Raw genomic sequence first — 16,895 nt, 5'->3', positions numbered from 1 at the left:
GGGAGCTGATTAAGGGCAGCAATCTCCAAGCACCCCTGCAAGGTGGGGAGCAGCTCTACAGCACCACTGTGCTTGTAAGTCACATCCCTAGGTTCTCTGATATTTCTCCCTCTAAAAGGCACTTCCGGAGTTCCCTGAGGGTCCAGTGGCTAGGACTCCATGCTTCCAATACAGGGGACCTGGGTTCGATCCCTGGTTGGGCAGCTAGATCCTACAGGCCACAACTAAGAGTTTGCATGATGCAACTAAAGATCCTGTGTGCAACTAAGACCTGGCATGGCCAAATAAAGATATATTAAAATTAAATATAGATATAGATAGTAAAATAAGTTTTAAAATAAATATATTTTTAAAACTATCAACAAAAGGCGCTTCTCCTTCAATTAAGTATGGAGGTACTCAGTGAGTTGCTCTCAACAAATAAGATGTGGCAGAAGTGATGGTGTGTGATGGTACAGGCATAAAAGACGTGGCTTCCTCCTTGCTTTCCCTCTTGAACTGCTTGCTCTGGGCGAAGCCAGCTGCTGTGTCAGGGTATACGCCGGCAGCCCTATGCAAAGCCCAGCGGTAAGGAACCGAGACCTCCAGTCACCAGCAATGTGAGCGAGCCCGCTTGGTACTGGATCCTCCAGCCCTGCTTGAGCGTTCAGATGACCGCAGCCCCAGCCAACAGCTGGAGTACCACCTCACCAGAGACCCTGAGTCAGAACCACCCAGCTAAGCGGCTGCCAGATTCCTGACCCACAGAAATGCTGAGATAATAATAAAGGTTTGTTGTTTCTCTCTTTTAAAGCAGTATTTCTTTATTTGGATGCATCTGGTCTTAGTTGTGGCATGCAGGATCTTTAATCTTCATTGTGGCATGTGGGATCTTAGTTGTGGCATGTGATATCTAATTCTAGTTCCCTGACCAGGCATCGAATCTGGGCCCCCTGCATTGGGAGTGGGGAATCTTAGCCACTGGACCACTAGGGAAGTCCCATGTTTGTTGTTCTAAGCCACTAAGTTTTGGGGTGATTTATTATGCAGCATTAGGTAACAAATATAAGCACTGCAGCTGCAAGTTCAAATAGCAACTCTGTGCCCTTGGGCAGATCCCTACATCCCAGAGAAAACACCAACCTGGAGTCAGCTGTGACCAGCTGGGATGCCCTAAGGGCAGGCGAGGGGCATTCCCAGCCTTAGGGAAAGGAACACAATCACATTTCCTTCCAAACATCTTCTGTCTTACACCAGACAAAGGCTTTCAGACTTAAAAGTCAACTTGTTGTCAGCTTTGTTCTCTGGCAAGGGAATGGGTCCTGGTCCCAGCAGGCTGGCTTGGGAAAGCCCTTAGAGCACACGTGAGGACATTCAAGATAATGCAGAGCTCCTCAACCTCTTCACCAGCTCTGTACATCCCTCCCCTAGCTTCTGCATGCCCTGTTCCTGGGGGCTGGCCCCTGGCTCTAAGAAGATGGCACTGGGGCCACCTTGTCCTTACAGAGAGCTGGGCGCTCCCTCCGGCTCCCCGGCAGCCTGTGACCAGGAACTCCCTAGTGGGAGGGCAGACACCAGCTCCTTTGCCTCGAGGTGAGAACAAGCCCAGGGCTCCCTGATATCCAGGATCAGGCTGAGACTGTGCTCCCCCTTGGGCGGAGGGAGGGTGGTGTTGGGGAGGTGTCTCCTTCCCATCCCTCTCCTGCTTTCCCCACTTCCTGACCAGGTTCTCCTGAGAATACTCCCTTCAGAAACTGCTGGCATCAGGTTCTTGACCAGGTTCTAGAAGACTCTGACCCGAGACTGTGAAAACACAGGACCTTCCAAGAGTCATGCAAGAGTTATCATCATTGGACACACACTTAGGAGTTGGGATGTGCCCTCCATCTTCAGAGCCAGAGGTCAAGAGGAGTATTTTGGGTGCCAAATCACATCTGGAGAAATTGGGCATCCGGAAGTCTAAGAGACTGGCCCAAGGTTCATGGCAAAGAAAAGAACTAGGACTCAGACCTGTTCCTCCAAAGCCACGCTCCTGGTTGGACCTCACCGCCTCCCCAATCTGGGCTGCTTAGGGTGTTTCTACATGTTTGTCTTTTTAACCCACAAACGCAGACCCACTTATCCAATTACCACTGAGACACACATGCTCCAAAGCATATGCACCTCTCAGAGCTCGCCCATCAATGGCAGTGCCAGAATTCCGAACCAGATTCCAAACCAGGATTCCACACAGAGTAGTGGAAGCAAGGCTGCAGTCGAGCCCGGGGTTACGATGTGGCTGGTGGTGACCGTGGATGGTTGAACACCGTGCCCCAAAGGCCCCATCAAGGCAGAGAACCACACTTTCAAAGGAAGCGGCAAGTCCCAGTTTCAGACACCCAAAGGAGAGGCTCTCCACTGGGGGCACTGGAGATGACTTGGGGGGACGAGCTGAGACTTCTCAGTGTCACCCCACCTTCCCCAGAGCATCTTGGTCCACCCTATTCTCATCTTCATGACCGCTCTCCCAGTGACCCTGAACACAGGGCTGCCCCACCCCTCTGGGCCTTGGCTTGGGCTGGTCCCCTTACCTACAGCGCCCTCGTCATGCAGGCTTCACTCTGTAAATAATCTTAAACCATCTATTATTGCATGCCAGTGTGGCACAGTGGTGAAGCGCTTGGGATCAGGTTCTGAGAGCCTCTGGTCTGGGCTCTGCTCCAGGTTCGGCTCTGCTGCGGAACAAACACGTGAATGGGAGTGAGTTACTCACCTTCTCTATAGCTCTCATCATAAAGTTCTCGGTAGATGGTCTATAGACAGGGCCCTTGAGAAGCAGAGTGGACGCCTAACGTTTAACTTTAGTTGCTATGGCCTGACTCACTGTACCTCACCTAGAGTGGCAGAAGGTGCTTTGGGAGACAGAGGGACTACACAGTGTTGGCATTAATCACTCAGACTGCCTCCAGTTGACACCCTCTTCACCAACAGTGTGGGGTTCAAACCCCAGTCCCTCCCTTTCTAGCTGAGGAAATTTGGGAAAGGCTCCGATTTACTTTTCAGGGCTACTGGAAGGACAGATAAGTGTTTTGGACAGTACAAAACAATTGCCACACAAATGGGAGATATTGGTGCCAAAAAGGGGCTTCCTGGAGATGAAACAGGGGCAAAAGTACGGCTTTCTAATGGTGACATCTCACGCATATGCAGGACAGAAAAGGAGCTGCCTTTAGAAGCAGATGACCTGCAAGTTCTGGGGGATCCAGCTTTGACAGTCTCACATAAAGCCATTCTGGGCCCAGCCAAGGAGCCATCACCCCTACAGGCAAAGAACACTGTAGAAGTTGGGCATTCAGAATGAAGAGTTCTTAATAAAATAAAGCTTTCATTGGGACTTCTCTAGTCATCCAGTGGTTAAGATCTACGCTTCCACTGCAGGGGGCATGGGTTTGGTTCCTAGTTGGGGAACTAAGATCTCACATGTTGCAGGCTGCAGGAAAAATAAAAATAAAGCTTTCATTCAAGAAACGCTGAGCGTGGAACTATGCCAGACACTTACATGTTTTGTAGAAGCTCATTTACACTTATGACAACTTTGCAAAGAAGATGTCATTGTACCCATTTTATAGGTAAGGAAAGTAAAGCTCAGAGGTGTGGCTACCTGCCCAAAGGTTCACACAGTCCATTACCAGAGGTGCCAGGATTGCAACCCAGAGGAGCTGGTTCCAAAGTGGAAATAACTGTCACCCATTGCATGTTACCCAGTCTTCCTCTCTAACATTATCTTATTTGACCTTAATGTCAGCATCTGAGATAAATGTCCCTGGCCCAGGTCCAGCTCATGGTGGTGCATCCATGGAGCCAACTGGTGGTCATGTCTCTAGTTCTCAGATGTGTAACATACTGAGTGGATACGCTTGGGAGTAAAAACCACACCTCAGGTCCTTGGACTGTGGGGTGGGAGCTAGGATGGTGGAAAAGGGGAAGATTCTGAAGCTCCCCCCACCCGTGTCATATCCTTAAGAGAATGGCGGAGACTAGTGCTCTCTCAGTATCTACAAGTGCTCTCTTGTATGTAAAAGATACAAGGACTGTAGCCCCCTATCTAAGCCACAGGGTACTGGAAGATGGCAGTGAACTATCCCAAACATAACCATGCAACTAAGCCCACGTGCTGAAATTACTGAGCCTGTGCGCCACAACTACTGAGGCCTGAGCGCCCTAGAGCCTGTGCTCCGCAACGAGAGAGGCCACTGCGGTGAGAAGCCTGCACACCGCAACAAAGATTATCTCTCGCTCACTGCAACTACAGAAAGCCCGCGTGCAGCAATGAAGACCCAGCACAACCAAAAATAAATAAAACAAATAAAATTTTAAAAATATATAGAGTGAAAAAAAAAAAAGAAAAGCCACCTAGTAGCCCCAACAGCTGTTACCAAATGCAGTATCTTTGCTAGAGCAGATTAACAAGACTTTGTATACACAGTATGCAGCTATTAATCTGGCAAATGCATTTTATATTGGATAGCTCAGATGGGAAAGAATCCGTCTACAAGGTAGGAGACCTGGGTTCAATCACTGGGTCAGCAAGATCCCTTGGAGAAGAAAATGGCAACCCACTCCAGTACTCTTGCCTGGAGAATCCCGTGGACAGAGGAGCCTGGTGGGCTGCAGTCCATGGGGTCGCAAAGAGTCAGACACGACTGGGACTAACACAAGAAGAACCATCCTTATCAGAAGAAAATTCACTTTCTCTGGGGATGAACAGCAGTACACACTGCTGAGCCTGCCAAGGGCTAGGTCACCTCTCCTGTCCTCTGTCATCACGTAACACCCAAAGGGCTCTGTCTCACCCGTATATGCCCCAGAGCACTGCTGGTCCACTGCATTTTGAGATCATGTCATCAGAAGAGAGGATCGAGAGGTGACAGGTATGTGAGAGATGTTAATCAGACACACGCACTCGAGAAGGTAAGGGATAAATCCTAGGCGGACTCAGGTACCTACCAGATAGAGCAAGTGTTTAGGGGTGTGGGGACACACCAGAACATCCCCTCTGACATAAAGAACATACTGGAAAATTAATGGGGAGAGTTGCCTGAGAGGATGGGGTGCCATTCTGCAAGAGGCAGCATATACCCTGGTGCCCTAAGTCAGTGGGCATTGCATGGAGCTATGTCCCCATTAGAGGAGTTACGTAGTCTGGAAACCAAGTCAGGGGAACAGAGTGGTTCCAGTCACTGTCACTTCTGGGAACCCAGATGGAAAGTTCATGTCCCACCCCTAAGCTGTGGGTTTAGAAATCCCAGCAACCAGAGGAGGAAACACTTCCACTGGTGAGTAAGGATTCCACCAGACCCCAAGCTGTCCAGTCACTTTGGGCTCCTCATGCCGAGACACCGGCAGGGAAGGACAGGAGTCCCCTCCCCGACTGCGTAATAGACTTTGATCATCAGGAGACAGTCTGGCTGCTGAGACACAGTAGGGGCAGGGAAGAAGAGGTTTAGCACCCAAGTGGTTCACTGGGACAGCTCTCAATTCCCTTGTCCCCAGTTTCAACAGGAAATAAAGAAGTGCATGGACGAAAAAGGGCCTGGTAATGAGGCGTGCAGACCTCTCCAGGATGAGGGTCTCACTCACCACCACTCCCATCCAAGCCACCTAACCAGTGGGGGTGCCAGCTCGAGGTGCAGGGGCACAAGGAGGTGGTGCCGGAGAAGGTGAGGGTGTCAGTTATACCCTCAAGACCAGCTGCAGGGAGGAGGGAGCTGAATTCTAGACCTCGAAGCTTCCCCCACAAGAGTCCCGAGAAAACAGGCCCAGTGCAGACTGGAAGAGATGCTTCCCAAAACTTACCATATAAAACTGGTGAATCTGGGCTTCCCTGCTCAGCGGTCAAGAATCCACTTGCTAATGCAAGAAACATGGGTTTGATCCCTGATCCAGGAGGATTCCATATGCTGTGGGCCAATTAAGCCCATGTGTTACAACTACTGAGTCTGTGCTCTAGAGCCTGGGAGCTGCAACTGCGGAGCCTGTGCACCCCAGCTACTGAAGTCTGTGTGCCTAGAACCCATGTTCCACAACAAGAGAAGCCACCTCAATGAGAAGCCCTCGCACCGCAACTAGAGAGAAGCCCCTGCTCGCTGCAACTGGAGAAAAGTCTCCACAGCATCAGAGACCAAGCACAGCCATATATAGATAAAATTACGTTAAAAAAACACACAAAAAGGAACGCATTTGAATCAGTTCCAATGAGGTGGCCGAACCTAGAGTCTATTATACTGAGTGAAGTAAATCAGGAAGAGAAAGATAAAAATCGTATATTGACGCATATATATGGAATCTCTTTCAGAATTTTCCACTGTTTATTGTGATCCACACAGTCGAAGGCTTTGGCGTAGTCAATAAAGCAGAAATAGATGTTTTTCTGGAACTCTCTTGCTTTTTCGATGATCCAGAGGATGTTGGCTATTTGATCTCTGGTTCCTCTGCCTTTTCTAAAACCAGCTTGAACATCTGAAAGTTCACAGTTCACGTATTGCTGAAGCCTGGCTTGGAGAATTTTGAGCATTACTTTACTAGCGTGTGAGATGAGTGCGCCAAAATCACTGCAGATGGTGATTACAGCCATGAAATTTAAAGACCCTTACTCCTTGGAAGGAAAGTTATGACCAACCTAGATAGCATATTAAAAAGCAGAGACATTACTTTGCCAACAATGGTCCGTCTGGTCAAGGCTATGGTTTTTCCAGTGGTCATGTATGGATGGGAGATTTGGACTGTGAGGAAAGCTGAGCACCAAAAAAACTGATGCTTTTGAACTATGGTGTTGGAGAAGACTCTTGAGAGTCCCTTGGACTGCAAGGAGATCCAACCAGTTCATCCTAAAGGAGATCAGCCCTGGGTGTTCATTGGAAGGACTGATGCTACAGCTGAAACTCCAATACTTTGGCTACCTCATGCGAAGAATTGACTCATTGGAAAAGACCCTAATGCTGGGAGGGATTGGAGGCAGGAGGAGAAGGGGAAGACAGAGGATGAGATGGCTGGATGGCATCACCGACTCGATGGGCCTGAATTTGAGTAAACTCTGGGAGTTGGTGATGGACAGGGAGGCCTGGCGTGCTACGATTGATGGGGTTGCAAAGAGTCGGACACGACTGAGCGACTGAACTGAACTGAACTGATATGGAATCTAGAAAGATGGTACCGATGATCCTAGGTGCAGGGCAGCAAAGGAGACACAGACATAAAGAACAGACTTTGGGACTCAGTGGGAGGAGAGGGTGGGATGATTTGAGAGAATAGCATTGAAACATATACATTACGACATGTAAAATCCGTAGCCAGTGGGAGTTTGATGTATGACGCAGGGAACCCAGAGCCAGTGCTGCGTGACAACCTGTAGGGATGGGATGGGGAGGGATGTGGGGTGGGGGGGTCAGGAGGGAGGGGTCACATGTATGCCTATGGCTGATTCACACATGAACATTCACAAATGTGGCCAATGGCACAAATTTTGATTTATGGCAAAAACCATCACAATGTTGTAAAGTAATTATCCTCCAATTAAAATAAATAATTAATTAAAAAACAAACAAAACTAATGACTCTGAGCAGTGTGAGGGATGGTGGACACTGAGTGAACTGCTCAGATATCTCCTTCCTCCAGGACAAGAGACTCGCTCTCCACCTGCCGGTGGCTCACTCTAGTCTCTCTGGGACCCTCCTTCTACTGCAGTGACACCCTCATCCAAGGCCGAGGTGTGTTCAGAAGGGCTGCCTGCATCTAGAGCCTGGTCACGGTGACCGAGCAGCCTCATGCCCATACAGGTCCACTTGGAACCAGAGCTCTGCACTGGCTGGACCGAAAGGTGAAAGCTAGTTGCACAGTTGTGTCCAGCTCTCTGCGATCCCATGGACTGTAGCCTGCCCAGCTCCTCTGTCCATGGAATTCCCCAGGCAAGAGTTCTGGACTGGGTTGCCATTTCCTTCTCCATTTCCTCAGCTGGACCGAGGCCTTTGTCAAGACTGAATCATGTTCAACCTCGCCCTCCGGCCAAGCCTGCTCTCTTCACCCCCTAGAGGTCTTGATCCCAAGACCTCTCTCCCTTGAGCCTGGATTTTGCAGACAAAACGATGCCAATCTGTTTCCCCTGGGGGGCTGACTTGAGACAGGGATCCTCCTTCAGCCAGGCTCTGCTGAAGGCTTCCGAGTATGAATCTCACCCCAAGCTCAGGGGAGCAAGAAGTAGGGTTTTATTTTTCTACAACTTAATCCAACTTCCAAAGAAGTCCCATTCTGCTGAGTTCTGGATGCTTCCCCCGCTGTGAGGTCCAAGTTCAGGGTCTCAGACTGTGCCCAGGTCCTTTCTGGACGACCCTCCGGAAGTTCCATCCCCAACACCCACCTCAACTCTGTCCCACTCTGGGCAGTCCTTTCCAGCCTCCTTCTCCCAGCTCCAAATGTTTTCCACTGAAAGTTGTCAGTAGAGGTGGAGCAAATGCAGCTCATGGAATTAGCCTATGTTCTAAATTCTTAAACATAATTACAAATTAAGAAATACCACATAAAAATCCATTTTTTCCCTGCTTCTCAAGAAAGATCAGATGATCTATCCTTCAGTTCCCCCAGTAACAGCTTTCTGAGGCAAGAAGGAGCTGCTGCTCCCCTTTAGTAGACCAGATGGCCGGGGTCCTTCCTGTGGTCTAGATGGCTTCCAGCCTGCCTCTCTCAGCCACTTTGCCCACCTGATGTCAAAGCTTAGCCCTTGCTGCTCTTGGGCTTCCTTAAAAAGGACTCAGGATTGCAGTTTTGGGAATTAGTTTCACTTCTGTTGCTGAGGCAGTGGTGGGGGAAGGAGTTGGTGGTGGTGAGAGAGAAATGTCAAGAAGATTCCTTGAGGTGGCTTGTGAAAGTTGGCATAGTTCAAAAGTAGAAAGAAGAAAGGGCATCCCAGCAGGCGAACCCACCTGAGCAGAGGCTGTCCACAACACCCTGGGACAGAGTGAGGAGGCCTGTCTGATGAAAGCATGGGATGGACTTTATGGAGCAGTGGGGGAAAGGCTGGGTGGGAAAATGGGCCAGATGACAGGCAGCAGCCTTGACCCACCCAGATGCCAAGCTTGGAGTAAATCCATTACTTCTCAAAGTGTCCTGTATTTCTGAACAACACAAAAGGGAAGCAAGTGTGTTCACCCCAAACTATCCTCTGCACCCAGGCCTGCAGCAACCTGAAAGGAATTTGGCTCTCCCAACAAGTTTGGCTAATGTTTAGTTCAAGGCTCTGTGTCAGGTCCAAGGAGGAGGGGGTACAAGGAAAGGCCAAGAGCAGAGGTTAGAAAACATACATGCATGTTCTTGGACATTTCCTCACATCAATGGTGAATTCTAACTCCCCTTCCCTTGTGTTTGGGTCCCTTTAGTTACAAGGTTCTAATCAGTAAAACGGACTTCCTAGGTAGCACTGGTGACAAAGAATCCCCCTGCCAAGGCAGGAGATGTAAGAGACACAGGTTTGATTCCTGGGTCGGGAAGATCTGCTAGAGAAGGAAATGGCAACCCACTCCAGTATTCTTGCCTGGGGAATCCCATGGACAGAGGAGCCTTGCAGGCTATAGTCCATGGGATCACGACTGAAGTGACTTAGCACGCACAATCAGTAAAGTACTGTGGGGATGACACTGTGACTTCTGAGGTCAGGTCATAAAAGGCATACAGCTTCCTCCTTCCTCTCTCTCTCTGTCTCCCCGCCACCTGGCTGTGAGGAGGCCCAGGCCATACAGAAGGAGGCCACCCATGAACCAACAGCCCCAGCCACGGTCCCACCAAAAGCCAGTATCAACAGCCAGCGTGCGAGTGAGGGTCCTTCAGACAATTCCTCTCCTGCCCCAGCCTCTCACTGCCCCAGCTGTCACCATAAAGTAGAGCAAAATAGAGGCAGTTGCTGTTTTAGCCTCCAAGTATCAGAACGGTTTGCTGTGCAATAATAGGTAAGTGGCCCGAACACACAGACCCCGTCCCCGGATGATAGACGAAGCCACTTCTGGATGACACACAGCCAAGCACAGTGTCTGGAGCATTCTAAATGCTCCGTAGCTGCCAGAGCCGGTGGAGGGTTCTGGACAGGACAGAGGAAGCCTCTTGCCCATCAGAGCACTCCTTCTCTCTTAGTATCCAGCTCATTCCCCACCTGCAACCCTGCAGGGGCCAGCAATTCCTTTCACCTACTCAGCGCTTCAACAGCCCTGGAGTAAATGACTCCGACTTCAGCAGCCCCCTCACTGATGAATGCTTCCCGCTTGTCCTCCTGCTAATATCAGGGCTGTGTTTCCACCTGCCTTCCCTGTGAGATGGTGGCTTAGCAAGAAACAACTTCCTAGATGAACAGCTACTAATACTTCCTGTGTTTTTTAAGTTATGAAGGCAAGACAACTACATTACAGAAAATGTTGGAAAAGCAAGAAAAAATTACTCGCAACTCCAACGCCCTGCCCTGCCAGCTCATTCTGCTCATCTTTGTGTTTTTCCCCCAAACCTATACCTTTAAAAAAAACAAACCTGTTAAGAGTCATGTTTTCCATTTAATTTTGAATGTCGCAGCACATGCTTTTGTCGTAATTATTTTTTCCTAATGAACACATAGCAGCACTGAGTAATTGAACCACATTTTCTGTAATTGTTACTCCGCTGTCTGGCATTTAGGTGGTTTCCAGCTTTTCTTTGCAGTAAACTTCTTCCTGCTTAGAGATCTGCCCATAAGCAGAACTGCTTTCTCAGGACAGAGTTCTGGGAGAGAAATAACTGGGACAAACGGTATGGGTATTTATGGTTCTGGATGTGCATCCTTTGTCAACTGATCACAGTGACTTTTAAAAATTTGGAATTGTGATTGTAATAGCTGCTATTGTTATTATGGACATATTAGTTGACAGATGTAGAAAATCTGGAGGGAAGCAAATCAGAACCACCCATATTTCACTCAGCTAAGGACAATCATTATCAGTAACATATTGGTATATTCCTTTCCAGTATTTATTTTTCTTTATGTAACCTTAAAGGTTTTTTTGGTTTGTTTCAGTGCATGTGTGAAATAACCTAATTCTGATGATACTCTAAATAAATTGGAGATGACAGTTCTCCTTGAGCATTACAGCTAAGCATTTTCCAGTTTATTGCTCACTCTTCATAAGTATCAAGTTTAAGAAATGCATCATTTCCCACAAGGTAGATGGATCCTCATTAACTTGCCCATTATCCTATTTGGGGACACTGTAACTGACATCAAATTTTTGCTTTTAAAAACATTTTTCATGAATAAATTTGCAAATTATGATCTAAAAAGCAATTTGTAAGTTAGGAAAATTGAAAAATTATGGAAACTCGTGATAGAAGAGTTGACCAATTGGTCTTGATTGTGGAACAGATTAATTTAAAAATGCTTTTCTAGACTCACGATTGGAATTTAAATAACCAAGGGTGTTTTGGGTTTTTCTTTCATTTTTAACTTTTAAAAAATTTTATTTTTATTTATTTGGCTGTGCCAGTTCTTAGTCGCAGCACACAAGATCTTTAGTAGTGGCATGCATGACCTAGTTCCCCAACCAGGAATCAAACCTGGGCCCCATGCATTGGGAGTTTGGAGTCTTAGCCAGTGGACCTCCAGGGAAGTTCTTGTGTTGTTCCATTCATTGGAACCTGAGACACTTGGTTTTCCAATGGCTTTGCCTCTTGCTGTGTGACCCTGGGCAAGTTACACAGCCCCTCGGGACTGGATAAAATGAGCAAGCTAGATGATACTGGCCCTGATGCCCACGACCTAGGCTGGTTCCTCGTCCTGAGCCCACACCTTTGGAAATGGCGCCCTCATTAAGGCTCCTCAGTCACCAGGTTTCAGTTGTCACCTGCTTCCTGCCTCACTGAGTCACAGAGCAACCTGGGGGCATGCACTGTACAGTCTGCAGGCTCCAGGGTGGCTGGCAGCAGTGCCTTCGAACAGAAGTGTGTTTGATTAACCATTAAAAACGATTGATGTTGCTTCCTATGTACAGACACTCTGAGATAATCAAAACTCTTGTTAGGATGAAGGGGAAAAAAATCCTGAGGGGTAGAACAAGATGATAATGTTATTATTTGTATAAAAATAAAATAGAGAGCCAGACACGTGTATGAAAAATATATAAAGAGCTGGGGACACAGTGGGCAGCAAAGGGCTACACGGTGACCAGTGGCAATCACAAAAAGTGTGGATGCTTACTTCCCAGATAATCACTTTATTTTACACACAGGTAAGAGTTTGTTCATTGAAGAGGCCACCTGGTGAATGACACAGACATGGCTGGATGAAGTGGAGCTACTTTTCCCAAACGCTTCCCAGGCCCCTGGACTGAACTGTAGCTGAGACCTCCCCTCCTACCTCTTCACCCCGACCCCTGTTCAGCCTCACCAACAGACCAGCAAAGGCTGAACCATCAGAAACTACAGCTAAAAAGAGAGATGGATAGAGAGAGAAGGGGTAGGGATACAGAAGGCAGGGAGTAAGAAAAAGAAAGAAAAGTGATCATCGTCTTAACAACCAGGAAGAACTTGGCAAAGTTTTAATGATGTTCCATTTACAATGAGCCTTTAAAAATGATATTCTTTAAAGCAGCCTGCCTTCCGGATGTCTTTCTGTCTCTTAGCAACTCAGAAAGGTGAGGGACTATGCCTGTGTGGGATAGGACCTGGGGTCCCAGTTGACCCAGCCCCCAGGCCCAGCCCTATCCTTCCAGCATAGCAACGGGCGGCCAGACTCTGCCAGCCACCAGCCCCCGAGAGAGCTCACCCCCTGAAATGAGCCACTTCAACAACCAGACAAGGCTTTGGAGTGAAGCCCTGGGACGGAAGATAAGAAGGAGCAGAGTCAATATTTCCAGATGTCTTTTTCTTATCTGTCTGGATTAATCTTCAGTGACAGAGCAATTAAACTGCACAGAACACGTGGGGAATGGATATGAAGCAGGTGTCCAGAATAATACGGGGAGGCAGAGGGAACTTCGGGGACTGCATGGAGTGCGCAGAGTCCCGCCCAAGGCAGGAGGCAGAGGGGACCCTAGAAGACAACCAGTCTCCTGGAACTTGAATGCCACTCACTGCTTTTGAATCTTCTGGCTGGTACTTTGTCAGGCTCTTCTATTCAAGAGGCTGGTTAGAAGAGAGCTGCTTTCTTGCTCTCTCCCCTCCACTTTCCAGCTGGAGTCAGGAACTCTGAGCAGCAGGCCAAGGTTGGCTTGATCACAGGCCATGATTTGCTACAGAAAAGTTCTCTTCTGCCTTCCTGCCTACTGCCTCCTGCCACCATTAGGACCTGAGCTAGTCACTGTCTCCAAGTCTTTTTTTTTTTTTTTCATATTTATATTTTTATTTTTGGCTGTGTCAGGTCCTAATTATGATGTAGGGTCAGTAGCTGTGGCGCATATGCTTAGTTGCCCTGAGGCATGTGGGACCCCAACCAGAGATCAAACCCGTCTCCCCTGCATTAGAAAGCAGATGCTTGACCACCGGATCATCAAGGAAGTCCCTCCAAGTCTTTTTTATTCCTGAAAAATGACCCAGGAACCAGAGATTAAAATGTTGCCTTTCTAGTAACAGCCGATGCTTTAGAGTAGCTTGCCAAGTGCCAGGCCCCAGGTTCAGTGCTTTACGGGTAATACCCCATCTGATCCTCACAATGACCCTATCAGGTAGACGCAATTATGTATCCCTGGTGTACTGGTGAGGAAATAGGCCCAGAGAGGTTGAATGACTTGCACAAAATCACACAGCAGGCTAGACAGGCAGACTAGAAATGTGTTTCCTTAAGGACAGTAATGCATCTCATTAATGAAAAAGTTGATCACGAGGACACAGTCTAGATCTGTGGCCAAGAGACTCCTTAATGCCCCATTCTGAAATTAGACTGGCCTAGCCAGTCATGTCAGAGGGGGTGGGGAGGGGGCCCTAGAGCACATCTCACAGAGCGAGCAGAGGAAACCTGTAACCCAAACGAAAGAATACCTGAAATCAAGGAGGCAGCTCATCCAAGTAGGAAGAGGGGAAATATGAGGACCTGGGAGGCTGAGTTTCTTAATTCAGTTTCCACTTTCCACTGGTTCTGAAAAATATCTATAGATGTGCCACGATACTGTATTTCCTCAAATCTCAAATAGCATCAGTGTAGCTGACACCATTATTGCAGGTATCTCTAAGAAAAAGAAACATACTCTTTCCTCATCATCTGTAAGGTGCATCCCAATTTCAAAAACAGGAATATGTGAGAAAAGAAACAAATGTCTCTGAATCAATGAATTATGGTAAAAAGGTTTCAGGGTGAAATGGGCTTGGGAAAACTTTGAGTTAAACAGGCCTCTTTATTGCCAGACCTTTTATTATGCTCATATGAGCTCTGAGTCTCTAAGAAGGGGTAAGTAATGAGCGTTTCCCATGGGTGTTGGTCCAAAGAACCTTCTCTCCCAGAGTGTGCCAGAGAAGGGGCCATCTGCAGAGCCAACTCAGAAAACCTCCTTTAAGGAAAAGAGGAGCATGTGGGGACTGAACAAAACCCAGGAATATCTAAATCTGAAGAGAAAAAAGATCAAACAGACATTGAAAGAAAGACCTCGGAAGAAGACTTTGGGAGGCAACTGAGGTGAGGGTAAGGGAAGGAAGAAAAGATGAGAGAAACACAGGGGGCTGGTTCTTAAAAAGAAATCCAAGCTCCACCCTAACTGAGAGGGACTGTAACTCCATCCCCCAATGTGGGGCTGGCCTGGGACCCCCTCCCAGAGAGTCCTATATGGAAAAGTTGGGGCAGGGAGAGAAGCCTGACAAGCACCACCCCAGCCATGTGACCAAGATTAATATCAACAGTGATGAGTCATATTGGTATTTTCCACTCTTGATGAGATATGATGAAAATGTCATTTCCCTTTGTGATGATTCTTCCTCAGACTCATAATCCCAGTCTAACCATGAGAAAAACATTGGACAAATCCCAATACAGGAGCATCTTACTATATACCTGACTGTTGTTGCAGTTTAGTCGCTAAGTCGTGTCCGACCCTTTTGCGACTCCATGGATTGTAACTTGCCAGGCTCCTCTGTCCATGGGATTTCCCAGGCAAGAATACTAGAGTGGGTTGCCGTTTCCTTTTCCAGGGGATCTTCCTGACCCAAGGATCAAACGCATGTCTTCCGCACTGGCAGGCAGATTCTTTACCATTGAGCCACTAGGGAAGCCCATATACCTGACTAGAATCCTCAAAATTGTCAATATCGAGATTTTTCTGGTGGTCCAGGGGCTAGGGCTCCATGCTTCTATGCAGAGGGCACAAGTTCAATCCTTGGGCAGGGAACTAAAATCCTGCATGCTGAGCACATCTCGGCAAGAAACAACAACAAAACTGTCAAAATCATCAAAAACAAGGCAGGACGGGAGATTGTATCAGCCAAGAGGAGCCCAAGAGACGTGATGGTGGTGGTGGTTTAGTCGCTAAGTCAGGCCTGACTCTTGCGACCCCATGGACTGTAGCGTACCAGGCCCCTCTGTCCATGGGATTTTCCAGGCAAGAATACTGGAGTGGGTTGCCATTTCCTTCTCCAGAGACATGATAACTGACTGTAACATGGGATCCTGTCTCCTTAGTAAAAACCAAGGATGTCTGAACATGGGCTTTAGTTAATAATGATGTATTGGTGTCGCTTCATTATCTGTAATACATGTTCCACACTAACAACGTAAGATGTGAATAGGGGAACTGTCAGGGGGTGAGGGGGATACATGGAAATTCACTGTACTATCTGCTCAATTTTTCTGTGAATCAAAACTGTTGTAAAAAATAAAGCCTATTAATAAAAGAAAAGAAAGAAGGAAAGAATCCAGTGAGACGATTACCTGCCGTGTGGGGAAAAAAAGAAAGGACAGTGCTGCTTGAACGAAACTGAGAATCGTTCATCCTGACGTAGACCTTTCGTGATTCAGGCAAATCTTCCGCTGAGTTGTCAGAAGTCTGTGGAGCAAAATGAACTAGAGGGTGGTCATGAACATGACCATGTTTTCTGATCCCCAAATTCATTCAAGGGACCTGAAGACAGGAATCAGGACTCTTATAGAAAATCTAGGATAGACAGTTGGGTGTGTTTATTACTCAAGCGGAAAAGAAACAAATAGGCTGCCGAGGTAGCAGTGAGAGATTTCAACTTGGCCAAGAACAGCTGCAAAACTCTGATGGAAATGGAGAAAAGCAAATTAGCACTTAAGAAAGGGAACTGGTGTGGGTTCTCAAATATTTACCCCAACTAGACCTTGATCCTGGTAAATGCACAACAAATATTTATTGATTACTGTTGACTTGATTTCTCCCACAAATATTTTTGAAATATTGCAAACACTAAGCGAAGGCCTGGGGAGGTCACCCAGATTAAAAAAATCAGGAATCTTGCCAGCCTAGAATCCACAAACTGTGTTTCATCAATTCTGAGACACATGTCTTAAAAACTTTTAGCATCTGTGTAACGTGGGCACTTCTCACAGTTGTTGCTCACAAGTGGCAGCACGGTCACCATCCTAGACAAATCCCACTTGGCGATCATGTTCATACTGCATCACCTTCCACTGAATTATATACATGGTTGGTTCTATGCATACAAGGTCTAATTATCATTTAAAATATCGTCAAAAAGATGACAATCTGACTCAGTATGGAAACAAACAGTACGGGCACAGGAAGGCAGGGAAATAGGGCAGTGGGGCACGAATATAACAGCAGAGTAGCAATTATCAGTCTTGAGAGGAATGACCTCAATTCTGTATTTTCCTGCAAAGCTATAACAAAGTGCTTATAGTAGTTAAGAAAGGATGTCAAAGAAGCAGAATTCCATTCAGCTGTGTTGTCACTGAGAAGTGTCCAAAGGACGG

Source organism: Cervus canadensis, chromosome 22 (assembly GCF_019320065.1).
Source record: "Cervus canadensis isolate Bull #8, Minnesota chromosome 22, ASM1932006v1, whole genome shotgun sequence".
Lineage (NCBI taxonomy): Eukaryota > Metazoa > Chordata > Mammalia > Artiodactyla > Cervidae > Cervus > Cervus canadensis.
This window is presented reverse-complemented; position numbering follows the sequence as displayed.